Source organism: Callithrix jacchus, chromosome 4, assembly GCF_049354715.1.
Source record: "Callithrix jacchus isolate 240 chromosome 4, calJac240_pri, whole genome shotgun sequence".
NCBI classification, from domain to species: Eukaryota; Metazoa; Chordata; class Mammalia; order Primates; family Cebidae; genus Callithrix; species Callithrix jacchus.
In genome coordinates, this window is record NC_133505.1 from 50,879,826 (window position 1) to 50,897,055 (window position 17,230).

The 17,230-nt window shown below is 48.8% G+C and overlaps 1 protein-coding gene across 50 annotated transcripts in view; it reads right to left on the reverse strand.

The window, feature by feature from the left end:
* The window catches only part of TRERF1 (transcriptional regulating factor 1), a 235,203-nt gene that overhangs the window by 140,204 nt on the left and 77,769 nt on the right, over positions 1-17,230 (reverse strand). For 33 of the 50 annotated variants that reach the window (XM_035295656.3, XM_078369167.1, XM_078369158.1 and 30 more), the window contains one exon: positions 3,854-3,936. The exons of 5 other annotated variants lie outside the window; for them this stretch is intronic. The gene's annotated coding sequence lies outside the window, so the exon portion shown is untranslated. Of the gene's footprint in view, positions 1-3,853; positions 3,937-11,902; positions 12,021-17,230 lie in introns of all 50 variants that reach the window. 12 more of the 50 variants (XM_035295642.3, XM_035295643.3, XM_035295644.3 and 9 more) reach the window with 1 other exon arrangement.

Here is a 17,230-nt window from a genome sequence, read left to right on the forward strand (position 1 = left end):
CCTGCGGCACCCTATAGCCTCCTCCTCCTCCTGGTTGTGAAACAGGTGGTAAAGCTTTTGGAGGCCCTGTGCCAACCTGTGCTCTCCCCCATCATTAACCTGGGAACCCCAAATCAAGACGCTTGACCCTCCTGGGGTTCTGAGAGGTCAGCCCTATGGCACCAGAGGCTTTAGGGAGTGATTCACCATATTGTCAGCTGAAATGCTACTGAAGTGAAGGTCCAAGACGAGCTTCTCAGTATTGCTGCATCTCACTCAATCCAAGCGACCCTAAAACCATCCACCCACCCAGGATGGTCTCACTGTGCAGTTGGTTCAGAAAACCAAAGGCAAGGAGGGTCATTCATTCCTCCAGAACCTCAAACTGAAAATAAGGTAAAAAATAGCCAGGTGCAGTGGCTCACACCTGTAATCCCAGCACTTTGGGAAGCCAAGGCAGGCAGATCGCAAGGTCAAGAGATCGAGACCATCCTGGCCAACATGGTGAAACCCCATCTCTACTAAAAATACAAAAGTTAGCTGGGCATGGTGGTGCACACCTGTAGTCCCAGCTACTCGGGAGGCTGAGGCAGGAGAATTGCTTGAATCTGGAGGCGGAGGTTGCAGTGAGCTGAGATCGTACCACTGCACTCCAGCCTGGGTGACAGAGCGAGACTCCATCTCAAAAAACAAAAAAAAAAAACAGCTGGGATAGGTCATAACAGGCCATCAATTTTTCAACTAAGAATATGAGAATGTATTACCATAAAATTTTAAACTTTCTATTTTCCAGGTTATATCTATTTTTAATTTAAATAAACTTTTCTCTATTTAGACTTTCTTCAAAATGAATTATAAAACACACAAAAAAACCACTTCAGTAAAAAAAGAATCCATAAACACTAAATATTTTAATACGTTTATTTACCTCCTCTCTAACTAAACTAATCAGCACAGATAATATATTTGTTGCGAAGAGAGTTAATTTCCTAGATTAAACATGCACATAAAAGCATAAAGGTGACAACATTTGGAGACGTATGACACTAATAAAGGTAACATTTATGGGGCCAGCCACTGGGCTAAGCACTCAGCTTGGATCACCTCAGTTAATCCTTACAGCAAAACTATAAAGTAGGTGCTATTCTTATTTCCATTTTATAGATGAGGTTATAAATGAGGAACCTCATTACTGTAATTTAATCTTCACCAACCCAGAACTTGAGTTCAGTGTTTACTCTGGCTATTAAAAGGTTGAATAAGCAAATTAGAAATTAAATGGGATTTCAGAAGGTATATTTAACCTACTAGAAGGTCCTACATTTTAAGACATACTAAAAAACAGATGCTAACTGCTTCCAACAGGATATGTTTGGGAAGATTCTGCCTGATACCACACCACACTAAAACACTTTAAGATTCAAACTTTTACATGTTAAGATTGAGTTTCCTCTCACTATTACCCCCAATGACTGGTCCAAATTAAAAAGGTATCATTCTACCTCTATGGGTGGTACATTATGGTGGATGTCAGCTGGGGCTCCCAAGGTGTATGTCTCTCCTCCCCTGATACTGTCCAAAACTCTACACACCCCCAGCCTCCCCACAGCCCGGTGCAGAAGCCAGTCTGGTGCAGAAGCCAGCCTGAGGATGAACTGACCCACGGAGGAGTAAGTGGAGAGATATTTTTTAAAAACACAAAATCAACTGGATGGTTGAGCTGCTGGTTCACACCCATCCTGCAGTCCACCCTATCCCTGCACACTGCAGGTACATGAGCTGATTAATCAATTCCTTGTGCCATGGGAGCCCTGAGTTCGGTTTTCTATAATTCGGATTTAGGATTTTTGGTAGTCAGTCTGAAAGAATCCAAACTAATAAATGGGAAACAAGAGCTTCTATGGCCTGAATGTTTGTGTCCCTCCCAAATTCATGTGTTGGAATCCGAATCCCCATAGTGATAGCATTAGGGATGGAACCTTTGGGAGGTGATCAGTTCTTGAGGATCAAGTCCTCATGAACAGGATTAGGTCCTTATTCAGCAGGCCTGAGAGAGACTCTCGTCCCTTCCACGACGTAAGGACACAAAAAGTTGTTAGTCTGCAACATGAAAGAGGCCCTCACCAGAACCTGACCATGCTGGCAGCCTCATCTCAGACTTCCAGCATCCAGAACTGTGAGAAATACATGGTGGTGGTGGTGGTTATAAGCCTTCCCATCTATGGCATTCTGTTATAACAGCCCAAACAGACTACGATGTGTGTGAATCCATAGCCTCTTCCTGGCACTTGCTCAGATTTTGCCTTGCTGTCTTTTTTTTCTTTTTTTTTTTACTGTTTCAAAGGTTTTGTGTTGTTTTTCCCAAGAAATTGTACAGCCTTTCAAGAAACACTTTCATGAATTAATGAGTGGCCTTGGGCAAGTCCCTTGACTTCCCTGGGTCTTTTCAAGTCTGAAAAGAACTGGGATCTCTGCTGCCCCTACCATCCCTCACAGCCAGCACATCTACGTAGCTGACCTCACAATGCAAAGTTTCACTTAAACATACACAAAAGCCTCTTTTGGTCTAAAGTAGAAACATCCTTATAATCCTTCAGCCCTTGACTCTGTGAGATCACTCCCATTCGCTCCACAGATCCACCCTCCATCCTCCACGCAGCTCCACTCTCTGTGGACAGCATCCACCCAGCTCCCTTGCCTCTGGCTCTGACTGAGGTTGCATAATGGGAGGCACCAGCATCAGGAGATGGGAGATCTGAGGGGTTCAACGAGGATTATTTATTCACTTGGCTCTTTCCTGGCCCAGCTGCTGTAGGTTCATTGCATTACTCTACCAGAGACACCTCTCCAGCTTCTGTTTCCCATCCTGACAGCCAAGTCCCTCTGTCCTCCTTCTGGGCCTAGCCACAGTAACAGCTCCGTGACACTGCTGGCCCTGGGCGCTTCAGCATCCCTTGTTGGTTTCTCTGAACTCTGCCTGCATCCTGATGAGTAGTCCCTTCAGTAGAGGCCCTTCAATTACCCCCTTTGCACGAGCCACGTGTTTCCGCCTGGAACCCCGAGAGATGATGGCTTTAAAATTAAATCAGAATCAGGCACAATAAAAAAGAAACCGAAGCAATCAATTCTAAGCCTCACATAAGAGGAATGGAAAGTGTGGCACATGCCAAGAAAACAAAACCACATACACCGAAACAATCAAATCAGATACCACCACCCGCCTTCCCCACCGTCGCCGAGAATGTGTGGAGGACGGAGCCATCTCCTGCTGGATCGGGGTTTACACTTGAAATAAAAGCTTAAAATTCTATCGTTGCACAAACTATTGACCCTTGAAACAGCTTGTGGGGGGCCCAGCAGAGGAATCATAGCTGTGTGCCCATTTTATGGAGGGACAAACTGAGAATGGAAGGGATCATGAGGTCAGAGCTGATATAAACATGAGGAATGCCCCAGGGCCAGCTAAGACTCCTGAGCCCAGGAACCCGCCTCTGGCAGGTTCTGCAGAGCTTCCCACAGCGGCCTTCTACACCACAACTCTCCAGAGATGCATCCCAGACATTTTTAATTCCTTCGAAACACTTCTAGAACTACCATTCATGGACATCCATTGGATCCTCAACTATTTACAACTCTGTGAAATCAAGAGAGACAAGACACCCTCTCCCCCATTCCAGAAGCTACCAAAAACCAATATGAATCCACAATCCCTGACCACTTCCCAGAGAAAATTTTCTAGAAATCTATGGATCTCCAGGACCAGAGCAGCCCTTCTCTGCTTCTTGGGGCATTCTCCACACCACATGGGTCCAAAAATGGTCTTATGATTGCTTTGTGTAAAATGTTTCAACATCAAGCATTCCCGAGAAGCTACCTGTGTGAGGATGAAGAGGTTCAATCTTTCAGGGTTGTCCTGCTTCTGCGTCTTCTTCCTTCAGCATCCTCCACAGCCAGGGCCTGCAGGGGTGACCCAAAGAGCACAGTCAGGATATCTGGCTTCAGCATGGGGGACAGTGAGTATTGATCAGGGAGAGACCAGAGAAGTGACCCAGGATGGAGTCCTGAAGATCCCAGTGGCTGATGGGCCCACCCAGGAGAAGGACCCAGCAAAGGCTGCTGATTAAAGTAAAAGCCAAAATCCTTGAAATGGCGATGGTTGGCCGGGCGTGGTGGCTCACATCTGTAATCCCAGCACTGTGGGAGGCCGAGGTGGGTGGATCTCAAGCCAGGCCAACATAGTGAAACCCTGTCTCTACTAAAAATACAAAAAATTAGCTGGGCATGGTGGTGGGCACCTGTAATCCCAGCTACTTGGGAGGCTGAGGCAGGAGAATCTCTTGAACCCGGGAGGTGGAGGTTGCAGTGAGAGGAGATGGCACCACTGCACTCCAGCCTAAAACTCCATCTCAAAAAAAAAACAAAGAAATGGCCACAGTCCATACAACTTGGCTGGGCCTCTTCCCTGACAGACTGAGGCACCTGACCTCTTCTCCTCCTACTCTACCCTTCCTCAATTTCCTCCAGCTACAATGGCTTCTTCAAACATCCAAGCAGGCTCCTGCCTCAGCCCTCCACACTTGCTCTTCCCCATCCCTGGAGCACTCTTCCCTCAGGCATCTGGCACTTCCTACAGCTTTCTGCTCTCATGTCCTCTGTAGTGAGACCCACCTCCAACCCCGGCCCCCTTCCTAGCTTCCTTCCCTGTTGTGTATTTCTCTTTACAACCCTTATCACCACCTGATATTTATATTTTTTTCATCCCTTTCTCCCCACTTCCCTTAGACTGTAAACTCCCTGAGAGCAGGAACATAGTATTATGGTATGCCCAGAGCCTGGCACATAGTAGGTGCTCAGAAAATAGCTATTGAAAGACTTCGTATGATGGAATCAAACAAGCCAAGAGAAAAGAGAGTTGCAAGAAGGAGGAAGCTGCTCACAGTGTCAACAGCAGCAAAAAGCCCAGACAGATAACAACTGAAGTGTCCGTTGCATGTGGCAACATGGTGGCTGCAGGTGACCTTAGAGAGGGCAGCCCCTGCAGAAGGCGGGAGTCCTCTGCAGCAACCTCACCAGTCCCTGCCCTGGACCAGGCACATGCCCCCGCAGGTGGAGGCCAGAATGCGTGGGCTGTGTCAGAAAGGGCAGATTACATCCATACATCCATCTGCGAGGGGAGGAGGAGAGAGAAGGTGAGGCTGAGGGGGGTGAAAGCCTGAGAAAATTGTTCCTGCAGGACTGAGGGGTGAGGTCCCAGGGGCTACAGGAGGCAGGGGGACCCCTGTAAAGGGAGAGGGTTCTCTCTGGCCAGGAGGAAGGATGTCTCTTTCTCTGAATACAAGGAAACCAGGTGGGAATGAGCCCAATGCAGGTCAGCACACAGGAGGGAACCTAAGTGGGCTCGCCACAGAGTGACACTATCTGTGAACAGAGAAGCCAGGTTGTCTCCTGAGTGGAGAAGGGCAGATACGAGAGGAGGCTGGGGTGCGTGTCCCACTGCGGGTATCAAATGCGGCGTGGCCCTGAAGCCCATCACCTAGGTGCCCTAGGTGGCTCAGTCTCACCCTAGTCCCTACCCTGACTGGCAGCCACCTGCTGGCCAGCATCCCAGAGGGCCCCACTCCAGCCAGGGGCTGTGGTTTCGTAGAGGTGCAATCTACATGGATGTGGGGTTTTCTGTGACAGCTCTCAGTAGCCAGGGTCTAAGAGGAGAAGTTCTTAAAGCTGAATTCAAACACCCCAAGCAGTTCCATCCCTTTCCGTGAAGGCTTCGTCATTCTCCCCGGCTCCAAGATTCAGAACCTCATTCTCCACTCCCCTAATACCTCCCGGTCACAAAACGATGCCTCTCACTGCATGAGAAGATTCATTATTCCTTGAGCACCTACAAAGTGCTGGGTGTGCTACAAGTTAACAAGAGTCCTGTGAAGCATTTTTAGCCTCTATCTATAGATGACAAAACAGGTTGAAAGAGATGAAGTAATGTGCTCAAGGTCACAGAGGTGGCAAGTGGCAGAGCTGAGATTTGAAACCTTCCACTTCTGTCTCGTCTTTTCTACATACACTACCACCACCCTAGTCCAAGTCCTCAACATTTCATTCCTAACCCCCGACATGATAAATGTCTCCTAACTTACCAGCACTGCCCATTCACAGTTCATAAATCCAGAGGGACCTTCTTACAGCATTGCATTTACCAATCCTGGCCCCAAACTTTGGCTTCAGAGATTCCTCAATACAGGAACCTTCCAAACTCCACAGCCATCCCTTGGGATCCTTCCTAAACGGAGCACACGTCCTTCTTCAATCCTGTTTCCCATGCGGACCTTGGCTCACCCCATCTGTAATCCCCTGCCCAGTCCATGCACCTCACCCAGCACATTCCTCCCCTGCAGCTCTGCCCTCTGATCACCCAGCTCCAGCCCTCTGGATCCGCTGGGTTCTGGGTGCTGGGTCTCTGGGTCTGCAGTCTGCTGGCTGGCACCAGCCCAGCTCGCTGAGCTCTCCTGGCTCTTCTGAGCTCACTGCATTTAGCTTCTCTGGGCAAGAGTTCCCTGTGCCCAAGTGGAATGCAAGCCTCTTGAGGGCAATGAATAGAGTTGAAAGTGCTTCCAGTTGCCCACTGCTCAACACAGTGTCTCAGTTATTTGATCCTCAGAACAATCCTGATGCTCAGGTGATAAGATTCCAGAGTTTTTTCAGAAAATACAGGAGAACCAAGATGGGCAAGTGAAGGGACACGAGGCCTTCTTGAAGTTGGGAGGCATACCTGTTCTTCCTATACAGGAGGCACCAGAGTCCGGCACCTTCTAACAGCTACTTTAACAGGGAGGAGGGCGGCTGGATTTGGCTCCTCCCTCCTCTTCCTGCACCTGCATATTCAAGGTCTTGGTGTCCTTCCTTTGCCACCCTTTCACATGCTTTTGCAGACATAGATACACTCTCTTCTTCCTTCTTCAAGGGAGAGCTTGAAATGTAAGGAATCCAGCTGTGTGGAGAAGCCGCTGGTGACTAGCAAAGCAGTCGGGGCTCAGCGCCCAGAAGCAGGAAAAAGAATATTCTATTTCTGAGAAATGAGGAGCTGGACCGATCCACTTTGATCACCAGCTACAGACCGCCATCTCACAATTCTGGGATTCCCAGAGCCACAAGAGGATGGGAAAGGTGAAAATCAGCAAAGCACTCAAGGGCCATCCAGTTACCCCAGGCAGACAGACAGGCAGAACTGGGTAACGGGGCTGAGAGAAAACCATGGGTTTCAAGAGAATTCTGTCACCAAGATGCCCCAAAAGGATCTACCCAAACCAGGGGCAACCAAAGGGGAAGCATGCTCCTCAGGACTTAGCTGAAGTCACAGGAGCACTGGAGTCAGGCCTGGGATCAAATCCTGACCTCGTCAGCCAGGTCAGCCTTCACCTCTTGGGAGTTCTGGCTCTGCATGAGTGAGCGTGAGGCCTAAATAAAACAAGGGTATAGAAGCATCATATGTAGCACAGTGTCTGGCCTTACATAAGGTGCCCACTCAGTGTTGCTCCCCTCCCCCTTTCCAGCCTTCAGACCTCACAGCTCTTTCTACCCTCACTAACAGAAACAAGCACAGGGCTACAGAGCATTTCCCAGCAAGAAGGTTTGCAAAGAAGGACGGCAGAAGTCTGCAAAGGAACAAACAGGCCACCCCACTGCTGGTAAGAAAGAAGCGCCGGACCTCGGTGAATGTCCAGGTTTCAAAACACACAGAGCTCCGAGCCTCTGATCGTACCTAAACAGGAAGTTTGTGACAAGCTTAGAAAACATGCATGCACAGTGGCAGAAGGCCACACACCACTGAGAAAAGATGAAATCCGGCCCTGCAGGGGGGCTCTATGTGGAGGAGAAGGAGCCTGCCCAGCTCAAGCTCCCAAAGCACCAAGATCTTCCCGGCTGTCGGGAGGCACCCTTACCCCAAGCTTCTCCTCACCCAAAGCACGGGAGGGATTTGGGCCAAACCATGTGGAGCTGCTCTGGTTTCCAAAGCCAGCCTCTGCTCACCCTGTCCTGCTCTCTCTCCCGCCCCTACCCACTCAGGCATCTAGGACATCAAGCACTCCCAACAGCTAGCAGGGGCCTGGTGACTGAGGTGTGTGTGTGGTAGGGGAACCATTTTTCAGCTGGGAGATCTTAGCACAGAAAGGGGAAGTGACATGCAGCGGTCCCGCAGAGCTCCCGTCCTCCATCTGATCTCCCTCCCACTGCCCAGCCAGCGTCTGTGTCATCAGGGCCACCTTCAGCATTCCACAGTGGGGTCCTCAGCGGCCACCTCCTGCCCCTTTGACATCTTGCCTGGCCCTAACATTTTGACTTGTTCACATCAGCATGGGGCTTGGTAACGTCAGTTCATTTATCTGAAAGTGCAGGCAACTGTGGACACAATCTGTGTCATCTCAAGCAGAGGACAAACTAGGAAGCTCCTTCCCCTCTGTCCACAATCTCCCAAGTGTCCACAATCCACTTCTGCCCGTGGACTGTGCCCTGCGTCCAGGTAGTATGTTTGGTTGTGGAGCTCCAGTAAATACTCAGTGGCTTCATAAACAACATCAATACCTTCCTATTGCACCTCCCCAACCAGGCTATGTCCTACTTGTCTCTGATTCACCCTCAGCAAGGACGGGTCCCTTCCATCCTTCCTGAGTGGAGGGCCCAGCTGTAAACTCGGTCTCCCGATAGTTGGCTCCTCAGCGCCCCCACGCTCAGCACCTCCCTCAGTGGTTTCCTCGCCACCCCCCAAGTTAGGTTCCTTTTTAAAAAAATGACTCATTTAGGAAGAGACAAAACCAAGAACTTCAATGGTAAAGATAAAACGGCAGGCACCAAGACTCTAAACACCTCCCACTCCATGTAGAATTTAGATCAGATAAAGCTTCCCCAAACTGGACCTCCTAATTTGGAACTTACGGTATACACAATTCTTCTAGCAAAGACACTGCCAGTAATGTCTGAATGTTTCAGTGTCTTCTTTACAAATAGAGAATGCCCCAGGACTCCAGGCAGTAGTTTTTTCAAAATGAGAGAATGAGAAATTAAAGATTAAAGTCCATGCTTTTGACTTCTGGGTCAAACAAGTAATTATTTGATGTTTTACCACATTTATGATTCTAATTTATTGATTGCGGGACACAGGCATTATATCATGGGCCTAATGAGAATTATGGGGAGTTTTTCATTAAAAAATGACTTCTTGGTATGTAAAAAGTTTATGACATTTGTGCAAAGTATCTGAAAGGAATGAAATTATATGATACAATTCAGAGAATCATAACACTTTAGGGCTAAAATGAGCAATTAAGATGACCCAAATCCAAGGGTTCCCAATGTTAGCTGCATTTCTGAAAAAATTCTCAGGCTCCCCAAGATTCTGACACCTTCGGCCTGGAGTGGAGTCCTGGCATCAACTGGGTTCTTTTATAAGTTTCCTAGTGATTTTAAGGTGCCTACAGGGTTGAGACCCACTTATCTGCTAATAAAAAGGCTGGCATCTAAAAGAAATCTAGCTGGGCGCAGTGGCTCACACCTGTAATGCCTGCACTTTGGGAGGCCAAGGTGGACGAATCACAAGGTCAGGAGATCGAGACCATCCTGGCCAACATGATGAAACCCTGTCTCTATTTAAAATACAAAAATTAGCTGGGCATGGTAGTGCACGTCTGTAGTCCCAGCTACTTGGGAGGCTGAGGCAAGAAAATTGCTTGAACCCGGGAGGCAGAGGTTGCAGTGAGCCGAGATCGTGCCACTGCACTCCAGCCTGGCGACAGAGCAAGACTCCGTCTCAAAAACAACAACAACAAATCTGAGGAGGCTGGGCGCAGTGGCTCACGCCTGTAATTCCAGCACTTTGGGAGGCCAAGGCAGGTGGATCACTTGAGATCAAGAGTTCCAGACCAGCCTGGGCAACATGGTGAAACCCTGTCTCTACTAAAAATACAAAAGTTAGCGGGCACAGTGGCAGGTGCCACCCAGCTACTTGGGAGGCTGAGGCAGAGAATTGCTTGAACCTGCAAGGCAGAGGTTATAGTGAGCCGAGATCAAGCCACTGCACTCCAGCCTGGGCAACAGAGCAAGACTCCAACTCAAAAAAATCTAAACAAACAAACAAACTGAGGAGCAGTTCAAAACTGCAGAGTCAGTCAGGGCCAAAACCAGAACTGAATCTAAAATCTACATCCCCCCACTCCAGTCCGGTTCTACAGTTTTGCTCAGGGTTTTGGTATTCACAGATTTGCTAAAACTTTTTTTTTATAAACAAACAAAAAAGGGGACTAAGTAGGACCGCCAACTTTTGCTTTGTCATCAAAGGTGTTTTACAAATATCTACCAGTTATTATACTATTGCCACTTCCTGAGGTGTTTCTTGTCCATTTGCATACCTGCTGCCCCCTCTGGCCCAATCTCCACCCAGGAGGTAAAATTTCACAGTATCTGGCCCCTGCTCACTGTTGCGTTCACCCTCACTCACTCTGCTCCTTATGACAAATCCAATCAAAACCAAGGCCTAAAAAATTCTCCATCTCCTCCTTCTCTAACTCCAGTTTCTGAAAGTCTCTTCTCTAACCACAAATTACTTCCCAGTCCCTCTAAACCTACTCTTCACCTTCCTCCTGACCTCCACATGACGACATCTGTACAAGCCGTACTAACACTTTTGCTGTTCCACACATATTATCCCTTCTAAATGTCTCCCTAATCAATGATATACCAGCAACTATTAAAAGAGGCTGCCTCTGAGGAGCAGACTTAGGGGGTAAATAATGGAGACAGGGGAAGGGGGGAGTCTCTTTATACTCCATTCGAATTTGTAGCATGCATGTATTCTTTTCAACGGACACATACACACAGCAGGTAACAAAATGCATCTTTGATTTGCTTCTGTATTTATAAAAACACAGAAAATTGTCTGGGAAGTATATGCCCAGGTTCTAAATGTAAATGATATCTGAGTGGTGGGATTATGGGTGATATTACTTTCACTTTCCTTTCCTCTTTGTTATCTTTATTATGTTTTATTTACATAATCAAAAAATAATAATACTTCAAAACCTGAACCAGAGCTGGACGTGGTGGCACACCGCTATAGTCCCAGCTACTTGCGAGGCTGAGGCAAGAGAATCACTTGACTTCGAGTCCAGCCTGGGCAACATAGCAAGATCCCATCTCTTAAAACAAGACAAAAACTATGAACAAAGGCATGATCTGATGTCTGAAACCTACATAGTATTGAAAAGCAAAGGCACCAGAGCAGGTCACAGACTGGCATAGAGAATTCTCTCTTTTCTGTCAAATGAAGGGTCTTCCCCAGCCAGATCCTCCTAGCTGCCCGGCCTGGGCCCTGAGTCTACCACTGCCATTGACCTCAGGCCACCCTGTGGCCCTGCTGGCCCCCAAAAAAGATGCAGAAGAGATGTCCTTGCATAGGCATAAAGCCCCTTCCAGAGCCTCTCTGGCCTCAGGTTACCCCCTACTACCCCTCCCTGCTCCCTGAGGAGGGCCGATTATCCTCTCCTGAGTGTCTCCTCTGAGCTCCGGTTTTCTCTGTTTTCCTCTGTGTTTTTCCCAGGCTATGCTCCCCAAGCCTTTTTGAGTCTCTGCAAAGGGGAGCCACATATGATCCAAGTAACCCTCAAGTTCACAATCTGTACATCAGGAGCCCAGAACCTCTTTAGATGGAATGTAAACCACAGGATTCTGCACAGTTCCCATGGCTCCCTAATGTTTTACAAGGCAGAGAAGAAGGGTGGCAGAGTGCTCTAGGCACCGAGAACAGAAACGAGAGTTCAAAGGCCTGCAGGTCAGAGGGTATATGGTGTGCTCAGGCAAGAAAAAGGCATTCAGGATAACTGGAGTGTCTCTGAGCATGCCCAAGGTCTAGCAGAGAGAAAACTCCACGGAAACTTACCAAAATTCACAAGGGCCAGCAAAGAAGGGCCCAAGTGAAGAGCTCTCAACCTTTCATCCGCTGTGCCTCCTTCCAAATGCTTCCTCACTTGATCTACTCTTCCAGTGACTAGGAGGATCTAGGCCAACAGGAGTGGGTGGCAAAATAGGAATAGAGAAAAAAGAAATGAGATTAAGCAAGCCCACACAGGAGGCAGGCTAGGGTCCTCCCAGTGCAGTGGTTCCTGAGGTGGGGAGACCTGACGTTCAACCCCCTCCTTGATATCAGCTCCAAAGGCAAAGGACATTTGCAATGTATCCAAACTTCTGGAGCTCTCAAGGTAGCTTTTCAAAGAACTTTGAGACTTCAAGAGTGCCAAAATGCAGGTTGGCCGTGCTCAATTAGATGCATCTGTAACCTGTGTAAGGCCTTTTGGGGAGCCCTAGGAGCTGGACTAGTATTCAGCCCCTGTCCTCCAAGAAGGAAGCTGTTGGAAATTCTGTTTTCTTAAATGTCCCCCTCCATTGTGCAAGCTCATCTGTTTAGGGGAAAATCCTGCCCTGTAGAGAGTGCTGTTCTGTTTAAGTAGGGGGTATGTGCCTGTCTTTCCCCCTCCCCTCAAAACCTCAACTAAGGCCAGGCACGGTGGCTCACACCTGTAATCCCAGCACTTTGGGAAGCTGAGGCAGGCCAATCACTTGAGGTCAGGAGTTTGAGACCAGCTTGGCCAACACGGTGAAACCCCATCTCTACTAAAAATACAAAAATCAGCTGGGCATGGTGGCAGGTGCCTAATCTCAGCTACTCAGGAGGCTGAGGCAGGAGAATCGCTTGTACCCAGCAATCAGAGGTTGCAGTGAACTGAGATCGCACCTCTGCACTACAGCCTGGGTGACACAGCAAGATTCAGTCTCAAAAAAACCCCTCAACTAGACTGTAAGCTTCTACCAGAGTCAGCTCTAGCTTCTGCAACTTCACTTTCCTTTAAGAAAGTCCTCCCTGTTGGCTTTCATTGAGTTCTTACTAACCAAGTAGAAAGCCAGTTTTCAAATCCATTGGCTCCTACATGACACTTCTGTCCAGCAGCTATGGCCCTCACTGGGCTGCGGTGACAGTTCTGTGATGGAGTTCCTTCAGGCCTCAGAGTGGCAGTGACTTCCCCCCATAGGGTCATCCCCCTGTTACCATCTAGAGTACAGTCCCTGGGTGCTGTATCCTCCCAGTCAGTTCCCTTCCCCCTGACTAATTTACTTTATTAAAGTCTCTTTGGCTGTGTGCGGTGGCTCACACCTGTAATCCCAGCACTTTCGGAGGCTGAGGTGGGTGGATCACCTGAGGTCGGGATCAGCCTGACCAACATGGTGAAACCCTGTCTCTACTAAAAAATACAAAATTAACTAAGCATGGTGGCACACACCTGTAATCCCAGCTACTCAAGAGGCTGAGGCAGGAGATCTGCTTGAACACAGGAGGTGGAGGTTGTGGTGAGCCAAGATTGTGCCACTGAACTCCAGCCTGGGCAACAAGAGCAAAACTCAGTCTCACAAAAGAAAAAAAAAGTCTCTTCAACTAAACCTTTTGAGTGAACAGTTAGAAGAAAACTCAGGACCTAGGATTTTCACTTAAGAAAGCTGGATTCTCGTTGGAGACTTTGGAGATGTGCACGCTCAAAACAGCTGGATGACATCCCAAGGGATGGCAGAGAGTCGCCTGCCACTGATGCCTAAGAGAGATAGAGTGGACTGAGAAGGTCTCGTGGAGGAAGTGAGATTCTCAGTTGGGTCTCAAAAAATGGGTTCAATTGGTCTCCTGCTGGAGAGGAAGTAGGAAGACCATGCCAAGCAGTGGGCCAGCACACACGTGGCACTGACCACAAGGTGGGTGGGGCCCCATGACGGAGGAATGAGACCCTGAGGTAGTAGGCAGAGGGTAAAAGTGTGTGTCCCGGAATCAGATGGAATTGGTTTGAGCTCAACTCTGCCTCTAGCTAGCTGAGCGACCGGGCAGCTTGCTAACCTCTCTCAGCCCAGCATTCTTCCTCAGTAACAGGATGAAGACAAAAATAATCAGGGTACCTATGCTAAGGTTGTGGTAAAGATTTAATGAGAGGATGCACATAAAATGCCATCAATAAACATTATTTGTTGTTCTTGCAACATTCAAAATACCAGTGGCCATCCTGGGGCAGTTTCTTCTTTCTGACAGCCACAGTGCTGTGAAGAAGAGAGTGCTGGCAGACTGGGCACATCTTGAATCACCTAAGAAGGGAAAGAGGCCAGGCATGGTGGCTCACGCCTGTCCCAGCATTTTGGGAGGTCAAGGTAGGTGGATCACCTGAAGTTGGGAGTTCAAGACCAGCTTCCCAGCTACTTGGGAGACTGAGGCAGGAGAATTGCTTGAACCCAGGAGGTGGAGGTTGTAGTGGGCTGAGGTCGTGCCATTGCACTCCAGCCTGGGCAACAAGAATGAAAATCCATCTCAGAAAAAGAGAGAGAGAGAGAGAGAGAGAGAGAGAGAGAGAGAGAGAGAGAGAGAGAAGGGGAAGAGCCTGCTAAGCCTTAGAATGCCCAGGCAGCCAGGGGCGGGTGTGCCCAGCTTGCCCCTATGCTCTGTTCTCTGCCCTTCCTGGACTGCTGGCTACATCAGCTGGGCTCCTTTGGCTTCCAGCTGGATTTAGTTACAGTGAGAACATTCATTCTCCCTTCCTCCTCCTCACCACAGTTAGGCAGTGGTTGTGTCTCTTCATTATCACAGATGTTGTCGAGGGCCCTTCTCCCTATCCCTGGGGCGCCTCCCTTCTGGCCTAGGGGAGGTAAGAGCTTCCCACTGTTACTAGTTCCAGGGAGCCTCACCAGCCTGGGATGGTTTCCCTCACTGTGCCCACACATCTGTAAATAGTCCTCTCCAGTTAAACCCTCTGTGTGTCCCAGTCATTTCCTGCCAGGGCTCTGACTAACCGAGCAAAATCTACATCCACCTACCAGATAGATGGGGCCGAGAGGACAGCCCTGTCCTCCCCTCACCCCCTGCAACTCCTCAGAGGCAGAATGTGAAGGCAGTGTTGAAGCCAGGTATGTGGCTCACACCTGTAATCCAAGCACTTTGGGAGGCTGAGATGCCTGACTTAAGGAGTTCAAGACCACTCTGGGCAACATGGTGAAACACTGTCTCTGTTAAAAAACACACAAAAAATTAGCCAGCTGTGGTGACACACACTTGTGGTCCCAGCTATTCAGGAGGCTGAAGCATGAGAATTACTTGAACTTGGGAGTTGGAGGTTGCAGGGAGCCAAGATTGCACCACTCTAGCCTGGTTCTATAGTGATTCTGTCTCAAAAAAAAAAAAAAAAAAAAAAAAGACATAAGCACCAATGTGTTTTGCCCAAAAGCAATCATATGGGAACTTAACACCCCTGGGAAGCTGGAAGAAACCCAGGAAGCTCAGGGAAAGCGGCCATGCAGCCCAGGCAGGGCCTTCTGTGCTTCTCCAAGACCATGACACATGGGGCGCCGACAAAGTCACAGGATTTAGATGGGTGCCTGGCACAAAGTAGGCACTTCATAAACACCTGTTCATGAAGGTGTCTTCTGGCTGAAGATGCAAGCTCAAAACCCAAAAGGATCCTGCAGAACAGGATACTCCATGAAAGCCATCACTCCATGGGGCAGCTCAGGAGCTGCCCTTGGCTCATCATCCCACGCACAGGAAGCTTGAGGAGCCTCTTCTTTGTCCACGCAAATGCTATTTCCTCCTCTCTTAGCAAGAAGTGCCTGAGGCCGACAGCTGCCTTGCTACCTCTCTTGGTGATTCTGCTGCTCCCCACGCCCTCGTGGGGCCAAACACAGCCCTGGTTTTCTGCAGTCCAAAAGCATTTATTAAGTGCCTACTGTATGCAAGTACCACGCCAGGCACTGAAGTTCCAAAGGTGATGAAGACAAAAGTCTCAGGGTCCAGGGACCATGAAGAACATGAAGGAGAAAGGCTGCACGCTGACGAAAGGGGATTCTCAAAATGGGTGGAGAAGCCTGAGCTAAACTGAAGACTGGGGCTGTGATCATGGGGAAGGAGGGGGAAGGCACGGGAGGTGTAAAGAGGGAGGTGGGAGGCTGGCGTACCCCTGGGCCAGGAGGAGTAGAAGTGAACTTTGCAGGGTCCAGAGCAGACAGGAACCAGGCAAGGGGCTTGTGATTTAAGAAGCAAGCACATTGAACAGAGAAGAAATGAAACCTTATTAGAAGCTGTCTCCTCTTGGCAGCCTCAAAAGTCAAAATGTCCCCCTGCTTTGGGAAATGTGAAGGCAGTGTGGCTGGGTCTGGGGAAAATTTTCTCCGCCTGCCATTCACCACCAGGGTCCTATAGTCCTGGGGTCGGCCCGATCAGTGTGGAAAGGGGTCCTGGCCACCCCCACTTCCAAGGCACTGAGCACTCCAACCCCAAACAAAATTAAGACCTTTCACACATGCTTGCTCTTACTTGGAATTCTAAAATTAAACGTTCATTCCTCTCACCTAAAAGGTTTCTCCTTTTATAAGCTAGTATGCAAATACCTTGGGAGAGGCTAAGTCTTAGCAGTCACATATCCGCTGAGCATGAATGCTTCCACAGGATCTTTCCTGGAAAACAGGCTTTGCTGGAGGGATGTCTAAGGGATGATCTGTGGCTGCGGTTCGGGAGAGACATGAGTAAGAGGGAGATACGCATGGAAGGCAGAAGGCCGCTCCTGTGCTGAATTAGCACCCAGAGGGCAGAGGGGAGACAGTTAAAGATTGAGCCTTCAAGACTTTTCATCTAGCTAATTATTATTATTATTTTTTTGAAATGGAGTCTCGCTCTGTCATCTAGGCTGGAGTGCAGTGGTGCGATCTCAGCTCACCGCAACCTCCACCTTCCGGGCTCAAGCGATTCTCCAGCCTCAGCCTCGAGAGTAGCTGGGACTACAGGTGTGCGCCATGACGCCCAGCTAATTTTTGTATTTTTAGTAGAGACAGGGTTTCACCATGTTGGCCAGGATGGTCTCGATCTCTTGGCCTCGTGATCCACCCGCCTTGGCCTCCCAAAGTGCTGGGATTGTATGCGTGAGCCACTGCGAAGCCTGGCTTCGTCTAGCTAATTTTTAAAAAATAAAAATGGCCAGGTGCAGTGGCTCATGCCTGTAATCCCAGCACTTTTGGAGGCCGAGGGGGGTGGATCATCTGAGGTTGGAAGTTCAAGACCAGCCTGACCAACATGAAGAAACACCACCTCTACTAAAAATACAAAATTAGCTGGGTGTGGTAGCACGCACCTGTAGTCCCAGCTACTCGGGAGGCTGAGGTGGGAGAATTGCTTGAACCCAGGAGATGGAGGTTA